The 26,786-nt window shown below is 41.8% G+C and overlaps 1 pseudogene; it reads right to left on the bottom strand.

The window, feature by feature from the left end:
• Window positions 1-15,090: 15,090 nt before the first annotated feature.
• LOC123934724 lies at window positions 15,091-16,689 on the bottom strand (annotated as a pseudogene).
• Window positions 16,690-26,786: the final 10,097 nt, after the last annotated feature.

Here is a 26,786-nt window from a genome sequence, read left to right as displayed (position 1 = left end):
TTGGGAAACAATCCCATTGAGACCGCCAGTGATAATAGAGCTGAATTCTCCCTGATTTCCATGTGCCCCTTGAGTTTCCTTGGTCAATTCACATTTCTCCAACACTCTGACAAATAAATAAATAAAAATATTTTTAAAAGACTACATTCCCAGGAGAAACTGAAACTGTAATTACATTAGGCATTAAGTTTTGGTTTGCTGATATGGGGCTTAGCATCAGTGACTCTGTTTTGGGTTGGTTATCTTGTAGACAGGACACAGGGGTGCAAGAGCTACCAACTTTGAGGAACCTAAACAGACTGACTTTGACCACTTGCCACTGACAAAATCTAGAGGCAGAGAGCTGAGTGGTGGTGAAACAAGAAAGAAATTAATTTCAGAGGGGCCAACACTGGGAAGATAGTGAATTAACCTCTCAAAGACTGTCTCCTAAGTGCTGAAAATACTTCTAGGTTTACATAAAGAAAATGTAGGACAAAAGTTGATGAGTACAAGCAGGTGGGCAGTAAAGGTCAGGTCAGTAGTTGAATTGGAGTCAATCATGAGTGAGGGGTTTGCTGGTCAGGGCAGTCCTTACAGCTTCAGGGGGTAGTTTTGGTTCCCATCGTAGGATGCTTCACCCACAGGGTCCTTTGTTTAAATTAGAGATAAGCTAGAAAGAAGAACGAAGGGGCACCTGGGTGGCTCAGTGGGCTAAAGCCTCTGCCTTCGGCTCAGGTCATGATCCCAGGATCCTGGGATCCAGCCCCGCATCGCATCGGGCTCTCTGCTCATCAGGGAGCCTGCTTCCTCCTCTCTCTCTGCTTGCCTCTCTGCCTAGTTGTGATTTCTCTCTGTCAAATAAATAAAATATTAAAAAAAAAAAAGAAAGAAGAACTTAATCGATTAGAAAGTTTGAGGATGAAATGGAGGAAGTCCTCTGTTGATGCCTTTTCCTTTCTTTAAAGATTTTATTTATTTATTTGACAGACAGAGATCACAAGTAGGCAGAGAGGCGGGGGGGGGAGGGGGGTGGTGGCGGGGGGGGGGGGAGAGACTCCCTGCTGAGCAGAGAACCCAATGTGGGGCTCAATCCCAGGACCCTGGATCATTACCTGAGCCAAACCCAGAGGCTTAACCCACTGAGCCACCCAGGTGCCCTGATGCCTTTTTTAACACTAGATTATAACTCCTTGAACAGAGTGTAATTTATTGTCTGGTAGATAATTAGTTGATCCTTGAGTAACTGAATATGTGTTCTAGAAATATTTAAGGCAAACTTAATTTTCTTCTTTTTAAAAAAACAAAGTTTAAAAATGATTCATTTAGGGGTTTCTGGCTGGTTTGTTTGGTAGAACATGAGACTCTTGATCTCAGCGTTGTGAGTTCAAGCCCCATGTTAGGTGTAGAGATTACTTAAAAATATAAAATCTTTAGGGGCACCTGGGGGCATAGGGCTCTCTGCTCAGCAAGGAGCCTGCTTCCTCCTCTCTCTGCCTGCCTCTCTGCCTACTTGTGATCTCCATCTGTCAAAAATAAATAAAAATCTTAAAAAAAAAAAAATCTTTTTTAAAATTATTCATTTAAATTAGCAGTTTCTTTCATATATTTGTACACAATTTAGAAAACACAAAAAGGAAAGCAAAAAAAAATAACCAAATATTCAAAAATCAATCTAAACATTTTGTATATTTCCTTTTAGCTCTATTTTCTGCGTAATAATTTTTATGTAGTTATGAGGAAGTGGAGATGCAACATGGAGGTTGGGGGGTAGGAGAAGAATAAATGAAATAAGATGGGATCTGGAGGGAGACAAACCATAAGTGACTCTTAATCTCACAAAACAAACTGATGGTTGCTGGGGGGGGGGGGGGAGGGAGAAGGGGGTGGGGTTATGGACATTGGGGAGGTATGTGCTATGGTGAGTGCTGGGAAGTGTGTAAACCTGGTGATTCACAGACCTGTACCCCTGGGGATAAAAATACATTATATGTTTATTAAAAAAAAATAAATTTTTAAAAAGTTATATGGTTAAATATATACATACATACATACATACATATGTGGGGTGTGTGTGTGTGTGTATGTGTGTGTAGTGTAGGCCTCCCCAAATGGGCAGGTCTCCCAAAAATGGGCTACTTTGGCATGAAGATTATTTTGAATTATAAAAGCAATCAAAACCCCGCAGATTCAGGAAAAGCTCCTTGCAACCCCCTCAACTACCTAAATTTACATTGAAAAGGAGAGCCTGAACCAGGAAGAGAACTATTAAAAGACAGTCCTCTTTACCTAAGACACTTATTTGCATAAAAGAGTACCCTTTGTTTTCCAAACATATTCTGTCACTTTCCTACTAAAGTCTTCTTCCTCTTTGTATCTCCAGACTCCTAGCCCTCATCTCAGCTCCAGATGTCATATAAATCTCATATTACCTGACTGTCTTTGGAACTTCATGTTTGTATGGATTCCCTGTACATACAAAACAAAATTTGATTTTCTCCTGTTAATCTGTCTCAAGTCAATTTAATTCTTACTCCAGCTACAAGGACCTCAAAGGGCAGAGAAACATTTTTCCCCCTGAAAATAGTTGTATCTCTCTCTATTATATATATCTGTAAGAACCTATTTAGCAAGAGGCTTTCTTTAAAGTTAAACAAAAACCTTGTTTAACCCTTAAACTGTCCCTGCTCCCTTTCCCCCCAGAGGATTTACTTAAAAACAAGTCCGGGAAACCAGCTCCAGGTAACAAAGCCCAGATACAAGGATGGGTCAGGCCAGGTGGAGACATCGGATCAGTAGGTGGGTTACATACTGTCTCCTTAGCTACCAAGGAGTAGGGACCCCCGCCCTTTGGGAGCCTTTTTGGCGCCAATTCTAACCAAGGTGTGATAGGCTAAATCAAATGTCTACTAGGGTAAATTGTAATTCAGTTGGTCACCTAGCATCACTGTGGAGTTTCCTGTGTGTGTTACAATCTCATTGGCCACCTGTACGTGGCCAGGCCGGACCGCATGGCCTTTGCCCTTAAAAGCTAGGTCGCCTCTCTCTGTAAGAGGCTCGACCCTGGCCGGTCAGTTTAATTCTTGATGCTTGGTGCGAAATAAAGCTTTGCTTGACCTTTGCTGTGTATCAGTCTCGCTCCTTTAATCACGGACCCATTTTGGGGGCATAATATATATATATATATATATATAGCACATGATTAATATATATAGTTATATATAATTATATACAAGTTTGTTATATATAGTTATATGTAAAATTATTATACATATCTTTATTATATCATGTATATATATTTCAAATGCAAGGTTTCTAAGAAGACCTTCTTTTTAAAAATTATTATTATTTATTTATTTATTTTAAGTCAGCTCTATGCCCAGTGTGGAGCTTGAACTCACAATCCTGATATCAAAAATTGTGTGCTTTACCAACTGAGCCAGCCAGTTGCTCCTCTGATAATTTTGTTAAAGATTAATATTTCTATTTTTTAATATTTTATTTACTTATTTATTTGTCACAAAGTGAGATCATGCACAAGCAGGCAGAGTGGCAGGCAGAGGCAGAGAAAGAAGCAGGCTCCCCACTGAGCAAGGAGCCGGATGATGCCCATCAATCCCAGGACCACATGATCATGACCTGAGCCAAAGGCAGTGGCTTAACCCACTGAGCCACTCAAAGCATCCCAAAGGTTAATATTTCTAACATGATTACTAATTATATTGTTAGAATATTTTAAAAACACTTTCTTTAAAGAAATCTTTTTCTGTGTATTAGGTAGGCAAATACATTTCCAGATATTTAGCGGTATGAGTATACAATCATATAAAGAGTGGATTAATTAACTTTCAAAGAAAATAAAAGAATTTTTCCAGTAATATCTGAACTTTTTATTGAAGCTTGTGTTCACATTTTTCAGAATTGCTCCATGAGTATTTTTCTAGAAAGTAAATAATCTATTATTTCCTGCTATGTTGAGATGCTAGGTTATAAGCCAGGTTAATAGGAGATAGCAAATAGAATAGAAATAATTGAGAAAAACATTTAGTACCCTATAGTTTGTTTATCTCCCAGTTTCTTACTTTCTTCTAACATCCTACTGAGGGCATTAATGCTGTGGAAATTTAAACTCTAAAATATAAGAAAGAGGGGCGCCTGGTTGGCTCCGTCCTTAAGTGTCTGCCTTTGGCTCAGGTCATGATCCCAGGGTCCTAAGATGGAACTCCACATCAGGCTCCCTGCTTGGCAAGAAGCCTGCTTCTCCCTCTCCCACTCCTCCTGCTTGTGTTCCCTCTCTCACTGTGTCACTTTCTGTCAAATAAATAAATAAACTCTTAAAAAAAAATATAAGAAAGAGACACCTGGGTGGCTCAGTCAGTTAAGCAACTGCCTTTGACTCAGGTCATGCATGATCCCAGAGTTCTGGGATCCAGTCGCAAATCTGACTCCCTGCTCAGCAGGAAACATGCTTCTCCCTCTGCCTGCTGCTCACTCCCACTTGTGCTCTTTCTCTCTTTCTCTGATAAATAAATAAATAAAATTGGGGCGCCTGGGTGGCTCAGTGGGTTAAGCCTCTGCCTTCGGCTCAGGTCATGATATCAGGGTCCTGGCTGGGATCCAGCCCCACATCAGGCTCTTTGCTCAGCAGGGAGTCTACTTCCCCCTCTCTCTGTCTGCTACTCTGCCTACTAGTGATCTCTGTCTGTCAAATAAATAAATAAAATCTTTAAATAAATAAATAAATAAAATCTTTTTAAAAATAAAGGTAATGAATTAATAAAATAATATACAAAAGAAATGAAATAATTTATATAAAAGTGTTGTAAGTATATAAAAGTAAAATTTACAAAGGTACAGAGCTCAACTTTTGCATCTATGCTCATTTTCTCACACAATTAACTTGAATATAACATATACTGAAATTTGCAAAGGAAATTTGGAAGGGTGATTTTACCCAAATTCGGCTTGACATTTTCAAAAATCAGTTGCACTTTTTGGAACTGCCTTTAAGAATGTCGCGTATCACTCTCTTGAACTCAAAATATGAAGCATGGCAGGAAGATCTTTGAAGCTAATTACAAAGCAAGGGATTCATTCATTCATTTATTTAACATTTACTGACTACTATTTCTAAGGACCTATTTTATATTTTTATATTTTAGCCAGAGGCTTCCATTGAGGTTAAACAATAACATTGTTTAACCCTTAAACTGTCCCTGCTCCCCTTCCCCCAGGGGACTTACTTATAAACAAATTCCAGAAACCAGCCTCAGGTAACAAAGCTCAAATACAAGGGTGGGTCAGGCCAGATGGAGACATCCAATCAGTGGGGGCGCATACTGTCTCCCTAGCTACCAAGGAGTATGGGCCCCACCCTTTGGGCACCTTTTGGGTGCCAATTCTGACCAAGGTGATAGGCTGGTTCAAATGTCTACTAGGGTAAATTGTAATTCAATTGGTCACCTAGCATCACTGTGCAGTTTCTCTGTGTGTTACAATCTCATTGGTCACCTGTGTGTGGCCAGGCCCAACCGCATGGCCTTTGCCCTTAAAAGCTCATCCTCTCTGTAAGGGGCAGTCCCGACAGGTCTGTTTGACAGTCGGTCTCATTCTTGATGCTTGGCTCGAAATAAAGCTTTGCTTGACCTTCGCTGTGTATCAGTCTCGCTCCTTTAATCACGGACCCATTACTGGGGCATAACACTATTATGTCCCTGTACTTGATTGCATTCTATAATGGAAAGATTACTGAGATACAGTAGGGAGAGAGATAGGTACAAATATAAAAGTAACAGTGAATTGTGAAAAACTACAGAACAGCCTAATAAACAATGAGCTGTGTAGTCACGGAGGATAGAATAATTCTCTCTTATGGTATGAAACTATAAAGAAACAATAAGAAACACATACGCATGTAACAACAGAGTCCCCAAATATGTGAAACAAAACCTGACAAAACTGAAGTGAGAAATAGACTATTCAACAATAAGAGTTGGAGACCAATATCACACTTTCAATTACCAATATAATGTGCACTTTAAATGAATGAATTGTATAGTATGTGAATTATTATCTTCACATATCTGGGTTTCTTTTTTAAGATATAGAAGGACTTTGGTAATAAAGACTTCATAGGGCAAATGGACATCTAAAAATAACTCAGCTTTGCTGATTTCCTAAAGGAAGATTATCACACACTTTTTTTTAAAAGATTTTATTTATTTATTTGACAGGCAGAGATCACAAGAAGGCAGAGAGGCAGGCAGAGGGAGAGGGGGAAGCATGCAACCCGCTGAGTAGAGAGCCTGATACAGGGCTCCAACCCAGGACCCTAAGATCATGACTGAGCTGAAGGTAGAGGCTTAACCCACTGAGCCACCCAGGTGCCTCATTGCACACATTTTATTTTTTATTTTTTAAAAGATTTTATTTATTTATTTGACAGACAGAGATCACAAGTAGGCAGAGAGGCATAGAGACAGGGGGAAGCAGGATCCCCGCCGAGCAGAGAGCCAAATGCTGGGCTCGATCCCAGGACCCCGGGATCCTGACCTGAGCCGAAGGCAGAGGCTTTAAACCACTGAGCCACCCAGGTGCCCCAAAGTGTACTACAATTTTTAAAAACCATCCTTTCCACAACCCGATGATACCAAATATTTTTAGCATTTGCTAACATTTAACATTCTTTTTTTTAATGGACTTATTATATTTTTGTTTTAAAATATATAATGCTGGGGTGCCTGAGTGGCTCCGTCAGTTATGATCAGCCATGATCTCAGGGTTCTGGAGTTGAACTATGCATCGGGCACTATGCTCAGTAGGGAACCTTCTTCTTCCTCTCCTTCTGCCCCTCGCCTACTTCTGGTCCAGCTCTCTCTGTCAAATAAATAAATAAAGGGGCGCCTGAGTGGCTCAGTGGGTTTAGCCTCTTCCTTCAGCTCAGGTCATGATCTCGCGATCCTGGGATTGAGCCCCACATTAGGCTCTGTGCTCATCGGTGAGTCTGCTTCCTCCTCTCTCTCTCTCTTCCTGCCTCTCTGTCTACTTGTGATCTCTGTTTGTCAAATAAATAAATAAAATCTTTTAATAAATAAATAAATAAAATGTTTAAAAAAAAGAAATAGGTAAGGCTGGGGCACCTGGGTGGCTCAGTTAGTTAAGCATGTGCCTTGGGCTCAGGTCATGGTCCCAGGGTCAGGCTTGAGCCCCGTGTTGGGCTTCCTTCTCACTGGGGAGCCTGCTTCTCCCTCTCCCTCTGCTGGTCCCCCTACTTATGCTCACTCTTGCTCTCAAATAAAGTCTTGTAAAACATAAATTAATTTAAAAAATAAAGTAATGTTTTAAAGTAGCATTAAATATATAATTCACATCCTTTCTAAATCTTTTTTTTAAAGATTTTATGTATTTATTTGACAGAGAGAGAGATCACAAGTAGGCAGAGAAGCAGGCAGAGAGAGGGGGGAAGCAGGCTCCCCAGCGATGAGGGAGCCCGATGCGGAGCTCGATCTCGGGACCCTGAGACCATGACCTGAGCTGAAGGCAGAGGCTCAACCCACTGAGTCACCCAGGTGCCCCACATCCTTTTTAAATCAAAACATCTTGATAATTTCTTAAGCTATTAAATATTCTTTTAAAGCTGTGTATTATTTCATTGTATATCATAACTTATTTAGTAATTCCTTTTTTATGGGTCATTTAGGTTCATTCCAATTTTACTTTACACAAGATGTAATGCTGTGATTACACAGGTATGCAAAAAAAATTTTTCACTTCTAAAAATTGGGACAACTAGCTCAAAAGATATACAATATTGTCCAGGTCTTTGAAATACTTTTACCAAGATATATTTAGAGTAAGAATTTAAAAAAATATATTTTATTTATTTTAGAGAGAGTACAAGAGTGAACATGAGTAGGGGGAGGGACAGAGGGAGAGGGAGAGAGAATCTGAAGCAGGCACCTGTCTTCCCTCCAAGCTGAGCAAGAGCATGGGCTAAACGTGGGACTCACTCTCACAATCCTGAGATCATGACCTGAGCTGAAATCGAGTCAGCCACTTAACTGACTGAGCCACGCAGGCATCCCAAGAGTAAGAATTTTACAACAAATTTCTGTCAACAAGACAGACAAAGCTGAAATAATATTTGCAAGATAATATTTTATTTTGGGGGTACCCGGCTCGCTCATTCAGTAATGCATGGGACTCTTGATCTCAGGGCTGTGAGTTCGAGCCTCATATTGGGTGTAGGGTCTACTTAAAAAAAAAAAGGAAAAAACTCATTTAATTTTTTAATTGCTATTGAGGCTGATTTTTTAGTTCATGTCTACTGGTTATTTGCTACTTCTCCTTAAGGAGCAAAGTACACTTCGTGTGCCATGCTTATTTTTCAATGAGGATATTTATAACATTTGACTGAGGAGCTCTCTAAATGTTATGGATATTGACATTTGATCTATCATGTTACTGGAGTCCTTTTATATTCATTTAATTGCCTCTAAAACACTGGAAAGTAATACATTATGTTTGCTATTCTTTGGCCACTTCCTTTAGTATCCCCATCTTACATAGACACCAGTTATCTGTAAAGTAGTGAAAAGATGAATAATCTGTGATTCTTCTGATACACATTAGAAATTATTTGAGTTTGAAATAATATTTATCCTTATTACATAGACTTTATATAATACCCAAATTGAAAATCATTACTATTTTCCTGCCAGATCATCAGATCTTTATCAATTTTACCTTGTTTTCTTCTATTTTTTTTAAAGATTTTATTTATTTGACAGAGAGAGAGAGAGATCACAAGTAGGCAGAGAGGCAGGCAGAGAGAGGGGGAAGCAGCTTCCTTGCTGAGCAGAGAGCTTGATACAGGGCTCCATCCCAGGACCCTGAGATCCAGACCTGAGCCGAAGGCAGAGGCTTAAACCACTGAGTCCCCCAGGTGCCCTTCTTTTATTTTTTTTTAAGATTTTATTTATTTCATAGAGAGAGCACAAGCTGGGGGAGTGGCAGGCAGAAGGAGAGGGAGAAGCAGGCCCCCCACAGAGCAGGGAAAGCCCGATGTGGGACTCAATCCCAAAACCCTGGGATCATGACCCGAACTGAAAACAGTTGCTTAACCAACTGAGCCACTAGGTGCCCTCTTTACCTTCTAAAAAGGCAAAATTATTGTGTTTATATGTTTTCAGGGAAATATACTCATCAATTTAAATGTGTGATGCTTTTCTTTGTCGGTAGAATAATTGTTTAAAGATTTACATAATGGCATATTCTTTATACAGAAAAACAATAATATTTTAGAGATCACCTTCTATTTCATTTTTTAATAAGAGAGAAGTTGTAAAAACATTAATTGACTTAGAAATGTAAACGATCTACCTAATAAAAACGTTTAACATAAATTTACCATCTTGATCATTTTTAAGTACACAGTTCAGTAGTCGTAAATATATTCACATTGTTGTGCAAAAAACCCTCCATATTTGTGAGTTTTTCATCTTGGAAATCTGAAGCACTATGCCTATTTAAAGACTCCTCTTTAGGGTTGCCTGGGTGGCTCAGTGAGTTAAAGCCTCTGCCTTTGGCTCAGGTCATGATCCCGGGGTCCTGGGATAAAGCCCTGCATCGGGCTCCTTCCTTGCTCAGCAGGAAGCCTGCTTCTCCATCTCCCACTCCCCCTGCTTGTGTTCCCTCTCATACTGTCTCTCTCCCTGACAAATAAATAAATAAAATCTTTCCAAAAAAATAAAATAAAATCTTAACAAAAAGGTACAGCATAGAAAATGTAGTTAATAATATTGTATTAATGTTGTATAGTGACAGTGACTATACTTATGGTAAGTACTGAGTAATGTATAGGGTTTATAATGAATATGTTGTACACCTGAGACTAATATAACATCATATGTCAATTATACTTCAATAAAAATTGAAATACACATGTACACATACATAGACAAATACGCAGATATTTCAAGAACTTTAAAGTAACCTTTGTTTTTTGTTTTTGTTTTTGTTTTTGTTTGGTTGCATGGTAGGGAAACTATAAACAAGTAAAACATTTGTTAACTGGCAAGTGCTTAAAGAAATCTATGATACAGGGGCGCCTGGGTGGCTCAGTGGGTTAAGCTTCTGCCTTCGGCTCAGGTCATGATCTCAGGGTCCTGGGATTGAGCCCCGCATTGGGCTTTCTGCTCAGCAGGGAGCCCGCTTCTCTCTCTCTCTTTCTCTGCCTGATTCTCTGCCTACTTGTGATCTCTGTCTATCAAATAAATAAATTAAATCTTTAAAAAAAAGTACTCCTCTTCAAAAAAAAAAAAAATAAAGACTCCTCTTTTCTCTCTCCCCCTCCATGTTTATCACCATTCCACTTTCTACCTCTATGAATTTGACTCATATAAGTGGAATCATACAGTATTTTTTTTTTAAATATGGAGTGGTCTTTTTTTTTTTTTTTTTTTTTTTTTTTTTTTTTTTAAGAGGAGGAAGCAGGCTCCCCGCGGAGCAGAGAGCCCGATGCGGGGCTTGAGCCCAGGACCCTGGGATCATGACCTGAGCCGAAGGCAGAGGCTTTAACCCACTGAGCCACCCAGGCACTCCCAGTATTTGACTATTTGAGATTGGTTTATTTCTCTTAATATAATGTCCTTAGGTTTCATCCATGTTGTAGCATGTGGCTGGATTTCCTTTCTATTTAAGACAATGATATTCCATTGCATGGATCATGAGTTCCATCATTGCATGGAATATCCACATACTCATTTTTAAAATCCATTTATCCATTGACTGAGATTTGGGTTGCTTTCACCTCTTGGCTCTTACTGCTACTAGGAACATGGGTGTGCAAATATTTCTTTGAGACTTCATTTTTAATTCTTTTGGATATATACCCAGAAGTAGGATTGCTAGATCATATGGTGGTTCTATTTTTAATTTGGGGAGAAACTCAATATTGTTTTCTACAGCTTTGCACCATATTTCCTGCCAATGGTGCATAAAGTTTCTAGTTTCTCCACAACCTTACCAGCACCTGTTATTTTTTTTTTAATAGTAGCAATCCTAATGGGTATGAGATAATATCTCATTGTGGTTTTGCTTTGCATTTCTATGAGGATTAGTGATGTTGGGTATCTCCTGTGCTTCTTGGCCATTTGTTAATCTGTCTCTTTATTATTTTTTTAAGATTTTATTTATTTAGGGCACCTGGGTGGCTCAGTGGTTTAAGCCGCTGCCTTCGGCTCAGGTCATGATCTCAGGGTCCTGGGATCGAGTCCCACATCGGGCTCTCTGCTTGGCAGGGAGCCTGCTTCCCTCTCACTCTCTCTGCCTGCCTCTCTGCCTACTTGTGATCTCTCTCTGTCAAATAAATAAATAAAAATCTTTTAAAAAAAAGATTTTATTTATTTATGTATTTGTGAAAGAGAGAGAGAGAGAGAGAAAGCACAAGCAGGGGAAGTGGCAGAAAGAGAAGCAGGCTCCCGGCTGAGCAAGAAGCCAGATGCAGGACTCCATCCCAGAATGCTGATGTTGGGTCCGTGGTCAAAGGAGCGAGACTGATACAAAGCGAAGGTCAAGCAAAGCTTTATTTCGCGCCAAGCATCGAGAATCAAACTGCCTGGCCAGGGCCGTCTCTTGCAAAGAGGCGACCCCTCCCAGCCTCACAGACTAACTTTTATAGAATAAAGGCCATGTGGTTGGGCCTGGCCACACACAGGTGGCCAATGAGATTGTAACACACAGAGAAAGCTGCACAGTCATGCTAGGTCACACACCGGTGGCCAATTGAATTACAATTCACCCCATAGTAGCTATTTGAACTAGCCTCTCACTCTGGTCAGAATTGGCGCCCAAAAGGCAGGGCCCACATTCTTGGGTGGTTAGGGAGGTGCTTTCCTGATTGGATGTCTCCACCTGGCTTGACTCATCCTTGTATTCTGGGCTCTGTTACCTCCTCTGACCTGACACGTCCTGGTGTATGGGCTCTGTTATCAGGGACTGGTCAGTCATATTTTACTGGTTTCCCAGACTTGTTGCTAAGTAAGTTCCTCTGGGGGGGAAGGGTCAATCTAAGTTTACTGCATAAACAATAAAATGGCTCGCTCTGGCTAAGCAGACCCTTAGAACTGAGATCATGACCTGAGCCAGAAGGTAGAAGTTTAACCAGACTGAGCCACCTAGGCATCCCTATTTTTTTTTAAAGATTTTATTTATTTATTTGACAGACAGAGATCACAGAGAAGCAGGTAGAGAGCGAGGAGGAAGCAGGCTCCCCACTGAGCAGAGAGCCCAATGCGGGGCTCCATCCCAGGACCCTGAAATCATGACCTGAGCCGAAGGCAGAGGCTTTAACCCACTGAGCCACCCAGGCACCCCTAGGCATCGCTAATTTTTTTTTTTTGAAAAGATTTTATTCATTTATCAGAGAGAGAGAGAGAGAGCGAGTGAGCAGGCGTGGGGTGAGGAAGTGGCAGAAGGATAGAGGGAGAAGGGAGAGGGACAAACAAACTCCCAATGGTCACTGATTTGGCAACCCAAGGGGTACTTGATTCCAGGACTCTGGGATCATGACCTGAGCCAAAGTCAGACACTTAACTAATGGAGCAACCCAGGTTCTCCTCAGCCCCTTTATTTTTAACTCACCATTTTCCAATCCTATAGAATTATTTATATTTTTTTAAGATTTTATTTATTTATTTGACAAAGAGAGAGAGCACAAGCAGGGGAGTAGCAGGCAGTGGAAGAAGGAAAAGCAGGCTCCCAACTGAGCAGGGAGCCAAATGCGGGACTCAATCCAGGACCGCAGGACAGAGACTTGAGCTGAAGGCAGATGCCCAACCAACCGAGCCACCTAGGCACCCTAAAATTATTTTAAATTAATGTCTTTGGCAAAACAATTATTCATGGCATTTTTTTAAATACTGGTATGCAATGGAACTGCAAGTTTCTTTAGTGGTATGCAGCTTTCAGTAGTTCGCTTAAAGATGGAATATGTTTTGTGTATCTAGTTTTAAAATTTATTTTGTTTAACCTTAAAAATTGTATTATTATCTGATATAAATCCTTTACAAGAAACCATCTTTCACACTAGAAAATACATATAAAATACATGGCACACTGTCTAGCATATAAAAGAAATGCAGGGGCGCCTGGGTGGCTCAGTGGGTTAAGCCTCTGCCTTCAGCTCAGGTCATGATCTCAGGGTCCTGGGATCGAGCCCCACATCGGGCTCTCTGCACAGCAGGGAGCCTTGCTTCCTCCTCCCTCTCTGCCTGCCTCTCTGCCTACTTGTGATCTCTCTCTCTCTGTTACATAAAGAAATAAAAAATCTTGAAAAAAAAAAGAAATGCAATAAAAATTATTTCCTGGGGTGCCTGGGTGGCTCAGTCAGTTGAGTGTCTGCCTTCAGCTCTGGTAGTGATCCTAGGATCCTGGGATGGAGCCCCATATTGGGTTCCCTGCTCAGCGGGGAATCCGCTTCTCCCTCTCTCTCTGCCCCCCACCTCACCCCACCCTGCCGTGGCCCCTGATTGTGCTCTCTCAAGCTCTCTAACTCAAATAAATAAATTAAAATTATTTCCTAATAATTAGTATTTAAACATTTCTATTATTCTTAGAGGAATATTTTTTAAAAGATTTTATCTGTTTTTTTGAGAGTCAGAGAAAGCATGAGCATGGGGAGTGGGAGAGGACCTCTGCTGAGCAGGGAGCCTGATGTGGACTCCATCCCAGGACTCTGGGATCATGACCTGAGCCGAAGGCAGACGCTTAACCGACTGAGCCACCCAGTGCCCCATAGAGGATGCTTACGAATATACCTTGCCAATGACTATTTTCCATGGTTGGAAACATAAAAGTTAGAAAAAGAGTCCTTTCCCCCCCACCCATTTCACCACAGCTTTACTGAGTAAAGGAGGTGTTCAGCACCTACTCTGTGACAGGCATTCTCCACTCATGATATTTAAACACTGAGCTTGGGTCCCTATGAGAATCTCTAGAAAGAACACAGCCTCACTTTTTTTTTTTTTTTTAATCTTTTTGAAATTTGCCTCTGGAAATTTTTTTTTTTTTTGAAGATTTATTTATTTATTTGACAGAGAGTTCACAAGCAGGCAGAGCAACAGGCAGATGGAGAGGGAGAAGCACCTCCCCTACTGAGCAGGGAGCCTGATGTGGGGCTCAATCCCGGGACCCTGGGATCATGACCTGAGCTGAAGGCAGATGCTCAACTGACTGAGCCACCCAGGCACCCCATTGTGTTTTTTTGTTTTGTTTTGTTTTTGAAGATGTATTTATTTATTTGAAAGAGAGTGAGCAGTCATTCACAGGAGGGGAGGGAGGGACAGAGGGAAAGAATCTCAAGCAGACTCCCTATTGGGTGGGGAGCCCAAGGCCAGGCTGGCTCCCAGGACCCTGAGATCATGACCTCAGCCAATTCACGAGACCCACGCTCAACCACCAAGCCACCCAGGTGCCCCCACAGCCTTACTTTTACATTGAAGGCAGGTACAAAGCATTTGCTAGAAGTCATGTAGACTTTTTAAAAAGCATATAAACTCCGGCTTCTGAGTAAGAGATCTATGAGCTCTCTTTTCCATTAAAACCCTTATGGGGTGCTGGGTGGCTCAGTGGTTAAAGCCTCTGCCTTTGGCTCAGGTCATGATCCCAGGGTTCTGGGATCGAGCCCCGCATCGGGCTCTCTGCTCCGTAGGGAGTCTGCTTCCTCCTCTCTCTCTCTGCCTGCCTCTCTGCCTACTTGTGATCTCTGTCTCACAAATAAATAAATAAAATCCTAAAACGAAACAAAACAAAACCCTTATATTCACTATTTGTAAGATACTTGTGTGGGGGTGGGGGGTGGTTTAGGGCATCCAGAGCCTCCAGACACCTGGATCATCTGGTGTGGGGGAGGAAGTTGTTCCTCACCCTACCCTACATGTACATTTTTGGAGAGCAGGATGGGTTTCTGCAAATATGCCCCCCATTGTGTGAGGCAGAATGTGGGTTCCCCCCGTGATTGGCTCTGTGAGTGGCTTGGTGTGATTTCCTTGGTGTCAGCCAGGGTTTGCCCAAGGCTGGGTGTCCCAGTTTGAAAAAAGGAGGCCTGTGCTTTCAATCATCAGGCTCCACGTGCTGCAAAAGGACACTGAAGACATGCTGGAACTTCTCAAGAGGCGCAGCCTGGGGGATCCCCACGTCTCGGCCTCCCCAGAGCAGCCTCTCTCAGGAGCCTGGCTGTGGGCTCTCGGAACTTGGACGAAGGCAGACAGGGCCATGTGATGTGCAGGGTGCTGGCTGTACAGCAGCTGCTCGCAGCTCTCCTCTGGGGGCCCCTGGAGCTTCCCACTCTCCAGCAGGAGCATTGCAGGTGCTAAGTGTGCTGCAGTGCCACCATGCCCCGGGTGGCAGGGTCAGCCGCCCTCATAGAACACCCACGTGAGCATCTTCACCTCCTTCTCTGAGGCCTTTGAAGCTTCTGTGTGACTCCTTTGGAGCTGGCACCACCCTGGGCGATCGACCGGGCCACCTGGGGAATGAACAGGGCGCCCTTGACTGTGGCCAGTCCAGGCAGATCCCCCGCCACCCTTGGCTGCAACACCAGCTCCGGCTCCACCAGGCACCGCAGGGTGGCCGAGCACTCCTCCAGCGGCCGCGGACCCCCCCTAACAGGGCCAGCGCCAGCACATCGTGTCTCTCCAGAAGTTCCAACCCCCAGTCACGCCCATGGAGAAGTGTGAGCAGCTCCAGGTCAGAGGCGACCCCTGTGGTCCCTCCTCGAGGGACCGTAGTCTGGCAGCCCACCAATAATAGGTAGAGGGTGGTCTTCCCAGAATGGGGTTCCAGGCATAGGTCTTTGGGTTCTGGGGGCCGATTCTGGGGGCCCAGCAGGCAAGAGGAAGTTGTTAGGGGGTCAGAAAGAGACCTTAGCCTGTGGTCTTCCAGAATTTCTGTTCTCTTCGTCCTCTTCCTCATTGACTTCCCACCATGGGGCCTCTGTTTCTTGGCCGCTACGGCTGGGGGCTGTTCCTTGGGCACCAGGCACTGGGGACACCAGGTCACAGTACGATTGGGGGACATTCACATCACCACAGAGCACCACTGAGTGTGTTCGAAGTGGCTTGGTGAGTGTCTCGGCATGAAGCTGCCCATCGGAGGCCCTGTGGCTGTCAGCAGTGGACCCCATACAAGAGAGGGCACACGTGGGCACAGCTAAGGCTCCTGGTCCAGACTGGTCTTCTCTTGACGGCCCCATGTGCTCCAAACATCTGGGCTGACTGCCACTCCACTTCCTAGCCCTGGGCAACTCTATCTGAGCTGGGCTGTCTGGAGAGCGTGCTCACTAAAACTGCATCAAATAGGTCCTGGCTGTATCACAGGCCTGGAAAGCCCCAACCCCTATGGCCTGGGACAGTCGACACTGGTCACATGGCTGAGATCCAGGGAGGGCTGTCTTGGGAAATGCTCATCCTCCAATTGAAAGAGGACTGCGGGCTGGCCTGTTTGGGGATGCAGGGCCGCACAGAGTACCTCAAAGGATAAGGCTGAGCCCTGCCAGCAGCCGAAGATCACTGGGTGGCCCCCATGGGACCAGGGACAAGAATGAAGAAGTCCCCATCTTGCTGAAAGGAGGACCTCAGCCTTCTGACGGGACAGGGGGCCATGGGGCTGGGGTTGGCTGGCAAACTCCTCTCCATCTTGTGGCACCTGCATGGAGTTCTGCATGGAGGATCCAGGGTTCGAACTCTGTACTTTCGACAGTCCTCAGGCTTCCACGTCTGGCCTGGGACTCTCGGAGCTGCCAAGAGGCTGCTCTCCCTGATTCCCGCGGGCTCCATGCTAAATGCACAGTCTGCTTGAGATTCTCTCCTTCTTCCTCTGCCACTACCCACCCACTCTCAAATAAATAAATAAAATCTTTTAAAAATAATAGTTTAATAACTGGGTGATGACAGGTGGTAACTATACTTATCATGGCATGCTTATCATAATGTGCGTAATTGTCAAATCACTGTGTTGTACTTCTGAAACTAATATTATATGTTACATATACTTCAATTAAAAGTAAAAAAAAACTTCTTTAAGTTTAATTTTTATTCCTTATTTATCTTTTAAAAGTTTAATTTTTAGAAAATGACACTTTCTAGGGAGTTATTTATAAGTTGTTTTTATTTATTTAAAAATTCATTAAGGGGCACCTGGGTGGCTCAGTGTGTTAAAGCTGCTGCCTTAGGCTCAGGTCATGATCTCGGGGTCCTGGGATCAAGCCCCGCATCTGGCTCTCCGCTCAGCAGGGAGCCTGCTTCCTCCTCTCTCTCTGCCTGCCTCTCTACCTACTTGTGATCTCTGTCTGTCAAATAAATAAATAAAATCTTTTAAAAAAAATTCATTAAAGTCGGGACACCTGGGTGGTTCAGTTTGTTAAGCGGCTGCTTTTTGCTCAGGTTGTGATCCTAGGGTCCTGGGATGGAGTCCCACATCTGGCTCCTGGCTCAGCGGAGAGCTTGTTTCTCTGTCCCACTCTGCCAGCTGCTCTCCCTGCCTTGTACTCTCCCTCTCTGTTAAATAAATAAAACCTTAAAAAATTTTCTTAAAAAAATGCATTAAAATCTTGAAGACAATTTTATTAGGTTACCATTGTTTCTTTTTCTTTTTCCTTTTTTTAAAAGATTTTATTTCTTTATTTGACAGACAGAGATCACAAGTAGGCAGAGAGGCAGGCAGGGGTGGAGGGAAGCAGGCTCCCTGCTGAGCAGACAGAGACCGCTCAGGACCTATCCCAGGACCCTGGGATCATGACCTGAGCCGAAGGCAGAGGCTTTTTTTAACCCACTGAGCTACCCAGGCGCCCCTAGATTACCATTATTTCAAATGTATGTGTTACTTTTGTTATCTTCAATCTTATGTTAGAAAAAATAATTTATTTACAAGGGCCTGCGTGGCTCAGTCGTTAAATGTCTGCCTTCAGCTCAGGTCATGATCCTGGGGTCCTGGGCTCAAACCCCGCATCCTGCTCCCTGCTCTGCAGGGAGTCTGCTTCTCCCTCTCCCACTCCACCTGCTTGTGTTCCCTCTCTCACTGCCCCTCTCTCTGTCAAAGAAATAAATTAAAAGAAAAAAAAATAATTTATTCAATTTATTCCTTTTGACATTATTCATTTTTATGAATTTAAATGAGTGTTTACTTTTAGACCCTGGAATTCAAGAGACATAAAGCATCAACTTGTCTTTAGATGACATAATGGCTTTTATACAGAGACACTAACAAATGTATCCCATGGTATTAACTAGATATCATAACTGGAGAGTATGAAGCTTTCTTTTCCTTTTTTAAAAAAGATTTTATTTATCTATTTTTATGAGAGAGAGCACCCTTACGATCGGGGGTTGAGACGTGGAGGGAGAAGCAGACTCTCCCCTGAGCCGGGAGCCAGAATCCAGACTGGATCCCATGACCGCAGGATCATGACCTGAGCCGAAGGCAGATACTTAACCAGGTGTCCTGAAGAGTATGATGCTTTCTTTTCTTTTAAAAGACTTATTTATTTATTTGAGCGAGCGAGAGAGAGAGCGAGCACAGGCACGCACACATGCACACATATGCGGGGAGGAGCAGAGGGAACAGCAGAGAATCTTAAGCAGACTGCTCTGAGCTTGGAGCCTGACTCAGGGCTGGATCTCATGACCTTGAGATCAGGACCTCGGCCAAAATCAAGAGTCTGACGCTTAACCCACTGCATCACCCAGGTGCCCCAAGAATATGAAACTTTCTTAGCATGTGACTTCAAAAATCCCCTTTTGCTAGTATAGCTGTACTAATGTTGACTTCCCTCCTTGAGTCACACATACAGAAATTACACCAGGTGGGTTGTAGCACAAAGGAAAGTTCACTTGCAGCAAATAAGGAGATCACAGGGAATAATTTCCAAAGCTATGACTTCCTAAGCAAGGGTGGATAGGTTCTTTTTATTTAGGTTAGGATGACATTTTTTTGTTTCTTTGAGACAAAGAGAGAGAGAGAAAATGAGCAGGGGGAAGAGGCAGAGACAGAGGGAGAATGTGACTACTTACGGAACAGGGAACCCGACGTGGGGCTCAATCCCAGGATCCTGAGATCATGACCTGAGCCGAAGGCCGAGGCTTAACCCACTGAGCCACCCAGATGCCCGAGCATGCAACTCTTGATCTTGGGGTCCTAAGTTCAAGCCCCACACTGGGTGTAGAGATTATCTGACAAAAAGGGACCCTCATCATCACAGGCAGAGGTGGGTATAAGGTCATGCATGTACCTTAAGGAAACATGGCTAAGCATACATTGTATGTTATGTAAATGAAGTTTGTGCTCCTCCTTGGGTGGAGATTTTAGTATTATAATGATGTAAAGGTAATTTTCAGTCATTCTGGAGGTCACTCCATGGTCCACCTGTACAGGTACAAGTCATGGTGGTTGGGGGATTTATGTTCCTACTGGACAGGACAGGGTGGAGTTCTTGTCAGGGCAGTTGCTATATTTGAGGCGGGGTTTCAATTTTCATTTGTCTGAGTTAAGAGATAAGCTGCCAGAAAGAACTTAAGGGAAAAATGTGGGACAAATGTCAGTGAATCTAAGCAGGTAGGCAGTAAAGGTTAGGTCTTGGGATCTAGCTGGTGACACTGGGAACATGGAAAACAATTGTGCCTCAAATGTTCCTTCTGATAACCATCACATTTGCCATTTAAGTTGGGGTTTTTTCTTTTTTGTTTTTAAAGATTTCATTTATTTATTTGACAGACAGATGATCACAAGTAGGCAGAGAGGCAGGCAGAGAGGGAGGGGGAAGCAGGCTCCCCGCTGAGCAGAGAGCCCGATGCGGGGCTCGATGCGGGGCTCGATGCGGGGCTCAATCAATCCCAGGACCCTGGGATCATGACCGGAGCCGAAGGCAGAGGCTTAACCCACTGAGCCACCCAGGCGCCCCCATACTTTACCATTTTTATCCTTTTTCTCACTTTCCAAACTCAGCTTTGTGCATTTTCTGCATGCAGCTCTGACAGAAGCTATGAAGCTCTAGTTGTTGGTGCAGGTCAGGCTACATGCTGAGCCCTAAACAATTCCCCAGCTGTGTATCAGAGTGTGTGAGCACAAGGGGGTCTGCCACAAACTATTCCTATTCGACGCATGGGAAAGATGAGGGAAAAAAAAAAAAAAACACCAAAAGGAACGCATATTCACATACTTCGATGGACTCTACTCTAGGAAGGACCTCAATTACATACATCTCTTCTCTCTGTCTGAGCTTAAATATGGAATTCAGGAACCTGCAATCCTAATGAGAAATCAAGTCTGGGGGTGGGGGAGGAGAGGCACCGTGTCCAAAGTAGTGGAAAGAGAAAAGAAGCAAAGACAATAAGGGCTTTAAACAGATGAGAACATGGGAAGCATGTTGCTTGTGGAAAGCCTTATCAGGAATTTGTGAATTGATCTAACAAATATAATTATGAGAAGTCTATTTTCAATGCCACAGAATAAAATACAAAGGATAAGAAAAACAACAAGCTCAGCTGATTGCTTGCCCAGTTTCATTTTTTAGATATATTTCTTTTCACCTCCCATTTATTTGAGGGTAGGTACTTCAAAATGGTAGCAGAATTATCTCCAATTTAAACTTCTTAACTCTGTTTCAAAATTTAAGATGGTCTAGGTGTGTCTTGACAACTAAAAAATAAAAATATAATACCCCACCACCTTCTTCTGCCGTGGTTTCCCTGATAGACGATATAACATGACTCAGAAAACTAATTGTCTTGTTTTCCTCTGCCAACTCCTAGCTATGTGTTGTGAGACAAAAAGCTAACCTCACTGGAGCTAGGTGTCTTTATCTCTAAATAACAGGGTTGGACTGAACCATATTAAGGGTTCTTGTTCCATTGTAAAATTCTGTTCCTTTTAAGAATTACTCTTTCTATTTTTGAGCTGGGCCTGCTTAGTATAGAACAAAAGAGAGATGTAGAAGCTAAGAAGTTAAAATGAACAGTTCAGGTCAGAAAAAAAAAATATTTAGACTTGTATTATCAAATACACACAATAGACATAATTTCTTGAACTTCCCTTCATTTTGTAGTGTATGACTACATTATTTTGTAATGCAATTAATAAAATTCAGAATGCCTCCGTTTTGAGGAAGATTAATTTTTTTCTACCAAAAGGGCACTTCTTTTATAAGCACAAAACATTGTTAAAAAAACACTTATTGGGGCGCCTGGGTGGCTCAGTGGTTTAAAGCCTCTGCCATCAGCTCAGGTCATGATCTCAGGGTCCTGCCATCCAGCCCCGCATCTGGCTCTCTGCTCAGCAGAGAGCCTGCTTCTTCCTCTCTCTGCCTGCCTCTCTGCCTAGTTGTGATCTCTGTCTATCAAATAAATAAAGAAATTTTTTTTTTTAAATGTTAAAGTATGAAATATTCGAACTCTTTTCGGTCAATCCACTTTATATGTGGAAAATCTGACATTCTCTTTATCTACTTAAGGACAGCTTCCAGTGGAATAATCAGGGTATTTTGTTGTCTTCCACTTGGAATAGGAAAAAACGTATATATATATACTGATATATATAAGTAAGCAGAGAAGCAGGCAGAGAGAGAGGGGCAAGCAGGAGAGAGAGAAGGAAGAAGGCTCCCTGCTGAGCAGAGAGCCCTATGCAGGACTTGATCCCAGGATCCTGGGATCATGACCAGAGCCCAACGCAGAGGCTTTAACCCACTGAGTCACCCAGGCGCCCCAGGAGCAATGTTCTTTAGAATATTTTTATTCAGCGGAAACTTGAACAAAAATAAATTTAGCTGCATTTTTATCAGAAAATTGACTTGGTCTAGACATGCTATTTCCTGAGCATTTTGGTTCAGGCTTCATAATTTAGTATCCCTGAAGCTACCTTTGAGACATGGTATTGAAAAAATTTCTTTCCCCCCAAATTCGAAGAAACAAATTTTTTTAAATAGGGAAAACATTTTTCAATTCTGCCATGTTTTGGGCTGTGATGGCAAATACCTTATGGTTTTCGGGTAAAATAATGCATTCTGTAAGAGATCTACACCCCTCATTAATGACCGCTTCATTTTATGGCCTAAATCCTGTTCATTGCTCCCCTGCATTCAGATATTCAGATAAATTACCTGCTTTCACTGAAGCATTACCAGCTATATACTTAGGCATAATTAAAACTCTGAAGTTTTCTTAGGAATACATGCGCTCTTTGTTTGTTAAGAACCTTCTGCAAATGAATAGAAGGGAACATTTTGTATTCTCTCTACTATTATATAAAATACCACAGAATAATAATCCACAATTATCTTCTTTCTTTCATTAAACATTCCACTGAAAAATCTATTCATGTTCAAGTACTTTTGTTAAGTAACATTTTCCATTTGTTCTCATTTTTAATACAAAAAGGGTTTGCCATAATTGCAGCCTTGCGGCCCAAACTCGTGTTTTTATTTATTTATTTATTTTTCAAACTCATGTTTTTAAAAAGATGCCAGCATCTTCTGCTTCTCATATGTCAGAACACCGAAACAAGTAAAACACAAATGGACCACAATGCCTTTAAAAAATATCAAATCAACACCTTCACCTCCAGCTTTTGAACTTAGCTTTAAGGTCCCTTGGACTTATTCTTTGGTTTTGATAATAGCCAATGCTTGCTTTTCAGATGTAGCTATTGCTTAACTTTCATGACTCATTGTTCCGCAGGAGCATGTGTAGTGGTGTTTGTGCGCGTACTCTGATAACGTACTTCCCAGCTGGTAAATGAGGATATTGTCATTAGAACATAGCAAAATATTAGCAACTCCTCTCACCTGCTAAGACTTCCAACAGGCTTCCCTTTTTCCCTAAAAACTGGTGGATTATTTACAACTACTGTAGGGAGAGGAAGAATAATTTTCCCTTCACCCTTCTAGGTTCTTGGTGGAAATCTCCTATAATAAAATAAATAATAAATAATGAAATAAAAACAGAACTTTATCAACATGGATGCTTCGTGTACACATGGAGATACTCAGAAAAACTGAATAACTCCTTAAAATGGCTCAAGTCACCACCTTAAATACCGTTGTCAGCTAAAGACAAAAGAAAGATGTCGGGGTGGGAGGGAGACCAGTTATGAGAGGTTACTCCAGAAAAAATCCCAGTAAACAAAGGATTATGCAGATTTAAGTGAGAGCCATCTCCAAGACTAGATTCTCTTGTGATTTAGTAATTCTTTACTTCCTGGTATGGAGAAGAAGACACCATTGCAAATCTCCATTTGCAAATGAAGATTTCCTGTATAAATGTAAATTTCTCTTACAAAAGGGTAATCTCTACTCTGTTTTTAGAGCTTCTCCAGTGTCTGCTCTTTCTCCAAATAATCAGGTCAAAATAATTGTTATGTCAGAAAGAGGCATATTTTGGGCTGACACATATATTCTGCTAGGTGTCACTACCCTAGTTCATTCCCTTTGTGTGGAAGAATGTGGAATGGTAAGTGGGGGATTGTGTATGGCTGTGAAGGAGGCATCATAAAATTTTTGTTTTGTTTATGTGACTAAGATGGGAAACCAGTTGTAGAATTTTGAGCAGAAGAGTAAGGTGGGGATTTGACTCTGGCTGCTGTGTTGAGAAAAGATTGTAGGGGGAAGAATGGAGGCAGAAAATAGGGAGATCAGTGGCATGCTTTGCTATAATCCAGGTGAGAGATGGTGATAATTTGGAACAAGGTAGTGCAAAGTGGTTGGATTTGGAATAATTGAAGCAGACCCTGAACTGAGCATGGAGCCTGACATGGTGCTCACTTCCAGGACCTTAAGTTCATGACCTGAGCCAAAAACCAAGAGCTGGACGCTCAGCCGACTGAGCCACCCAGGTGTCCCTCATTTCCTTTGGATATTAACCCAGATGAAGGATTGCTGGATCATATGGTCATTCTGTTTTTTTAGTTTTTGAGGAACTTCCTTACTGCCTTCATAATGGCTCTACCTGTATAGGGTATTTGTACTTTCTTCAATGCTTTTTGAAAATAAGGAATATTTTTCTTTTCTTTTCTTTTTTTAAGATTCTATTTATTTATTTGACAGAGATCACCAGTAGGCAGAGAGGCAGGCAGAGAGAGAGAGGGGAAGCAGACTCCCCATGGAGCAGAGAGCCAGATGTGGGGCTTGATCCCAGGACCCTGGGATCATGACCTGAGCCTTAGACAGAGGCTTTAACCCACTGAGCCACCCAAGCACCCCAGGAATATTTTTCTTGAATGGGGTTAACAGAAGTCTATTCTCAACAGCAGAGCATCAATTCAAGCATATCCATGTTTTACATAAGATGACACAGGAAGAGTCTAGCTGGCTGCTTAGGCTGTGTCTTACCAATGTGGGAATCGAGCCCCACATCGGGCTTTATGTTCAGCAGGGAACCTGCTTCCCCCTCTCTCTCTGCCCGCCTCTGCCTACTTGTGATCTCTCTCTGTCAAATAAATACATAAAATCTAATAAAAATGTAAAAACAAAACAAAACACAACAACAACAAAAAAGATTTTATTTATTCTTTTGACAGAGACACAGTGAGAGAGGGAACACAAACGGGGAGTGGAAAAAAGAGAAGCAAGCTTCCCGCCGAGCGAGTGGGGAGCCCAATGTAGGGCTCAATCCCAGGACCCTGGGATCATGACCTGAGCCTAATGCGCCCCTAGTTTTGATTCTTTTAATTTTTCCATTCAAACCATAACACTCCTGACCTCATCTAAAAATTCTGGAGGTATATTGTATCTGGAGCTCATAGTTTTGTTGACTGAGTATAATTCACATGGAGAGCTTTATTTAGAAAAAATATATATATATAATGTATTTCAAACCACTAAAAGGTTAACATTTTTACATTCTTAATTTCAGCTGAACACATCCCACGTTTCTGCCAAGTCTTTCACCCACACTAAGGTATAGTCAAAAGCTGTTCCTCTGGGATTAGTCACATCTCACTGACTTCACTCACTGATTAACAGACCGAGTAAAGTTCAGTTGCTTTCAAGCAGGCCAATGAAATATTTACACGCATTTAACCAATTTCTCAAATTGTAATATGAAACCTGTTAAGGAAGGATTATAAGAGGGAACCGAGACAGATTTCTTTAGTTACCATGCACTACATTATTATTATTATTATTATTTTTTAAAGATTTATCCAGGGGCGCGTGGGTGGCTCAGTGGGTTAAAGCCTTTGCCTTCTGCTCAGGTCATGATCTCAGGGTCCTGGGATGGAGCCCCGCATTGGGCTCTCTGCTCAGCGGGGAGCCTGCTTCCCTTCCTCTCTCTCTGCCTGCCTCTCTGATCTCTGTCTGTCAAATGAATAAATAAAATCTTAAAAATAAATAAATAAATTTCAAGGAATGCAGCCACTTTATATTCTTCTAAGATAAAGAACACAAAACAGAAAAGCCAATTGAGGACATCAATAGAAGGTCTCGCACGCATTTATTAACATTTCTATGATTACAACTTATATATACTACTTATATTTTGTAAGACTACTTCAGATTTTCAAATACTCTCATGTTTTTACCCTTTCTATACTATAACCACAAGCTATATACTTTGTAATACTTGAAAAATCACACGCCTGTGGATCACTAAAATCGGCTAGTTTTTATATGTGATTTCTCTGGTAATATGTTCCTAAAGCAATAGAAGGGTTTAAACATGTTTTGAAGTTCAGACACTGAACATTGCCTAGGTACTGTTGCTGACCCATTATCTTTTAATGGACAAGCCTTTTAATGATGAATTTCCAAACCACTCTGTGGGAGTTACCATGGACACTAAGAGGCACTCCACTGCCAAATCAGATGGATAGGAAAACGGTTTTTTAAAATACATTTCAGGTATCTGTAGACTTCAGAACTGGTTCTGTCACAAACAAATGGGCCTTTGCCTTAATTTATCAGAGGTTTTCTGACAGCATCTCAGCTACACATTTTTGTTTCCTTCTCTTCTGCCCTCTGCCTCAGTCTGTATTTTATCTTTATGAAAGGCCTTACAGTGAAGACACAAGATAATTTCCTAAATGTTATTTAGCTTTGACAATAAGGCCCGTGTTCAGGGTTGGACCGGCAGATAAGAAAAGGAGAGATTTGCTTAGTGTGTCTCCTCTGCAAGGACACCTACCAAATCCTGGGGAGAATTATTCCTGCCTGTAACCTTTCATCTGGTAAGTGTAATTCTGCATGCATTTCTTGTTGTTGTAATTTTGTGATTGTTGCTATACATGCCCTAAAACAATGAATTTAAAATCCATTTACCTTCTTTAGAGGATATTCTTTAATAAGGATTTATTATGTATTATGTAATCTAGCTGATAGACTTATGAAGCCTGTTCTACTAGGAAAAGGTTTGCTATATTGAGTGAATATCATTATGCTATCATTTTTACCGTAACATGTGTTTTGCTTTCTAAAATCTCTTTTAATTAAATGTTGCAGAATGAGTTTGAGACAAAATAGGGTTGGCTCTCTCCTTCTTACACAATCATTAGACATTTTTATATATCATCAAATATTTCTCCAATATTTAAATAAATTTATATTCATGTATTATGACTTTGCTTCTCAATGAGTGTTCTAAAGCTCATCTGTGATGTTGAGCTAAGCAAGGTGCTGTGAAACTTTATGTATTTTCCTCATTCTGGTCATTTAATTATTTTTACCTTCAGACTAAATTTTTTTTCCAAATTTTTATTACTATTAGGCCTACACAAATTTAAATCCATTTCTGTAAACTGCTCTATGTCTCTTTTTAGAGATTAAGTAA

Source organism: Meles meles, chromosome X (assembly GCF_922984935.1).
Source record: "Meles meles chromosome X, mMelMel3.1 paternal haplotype, whole genome shotgun sequence".
NCBI lineage: Eukaryota > Metazoa > Chordata > Mammalia > Carnivora > Mustelidae > Meles > Meles meles.
The sequence above is the reverse complement of the archived record's forward strand: the minus strand, read 5'-3'. Positions and strand labels throughout refer to the sequence as shown.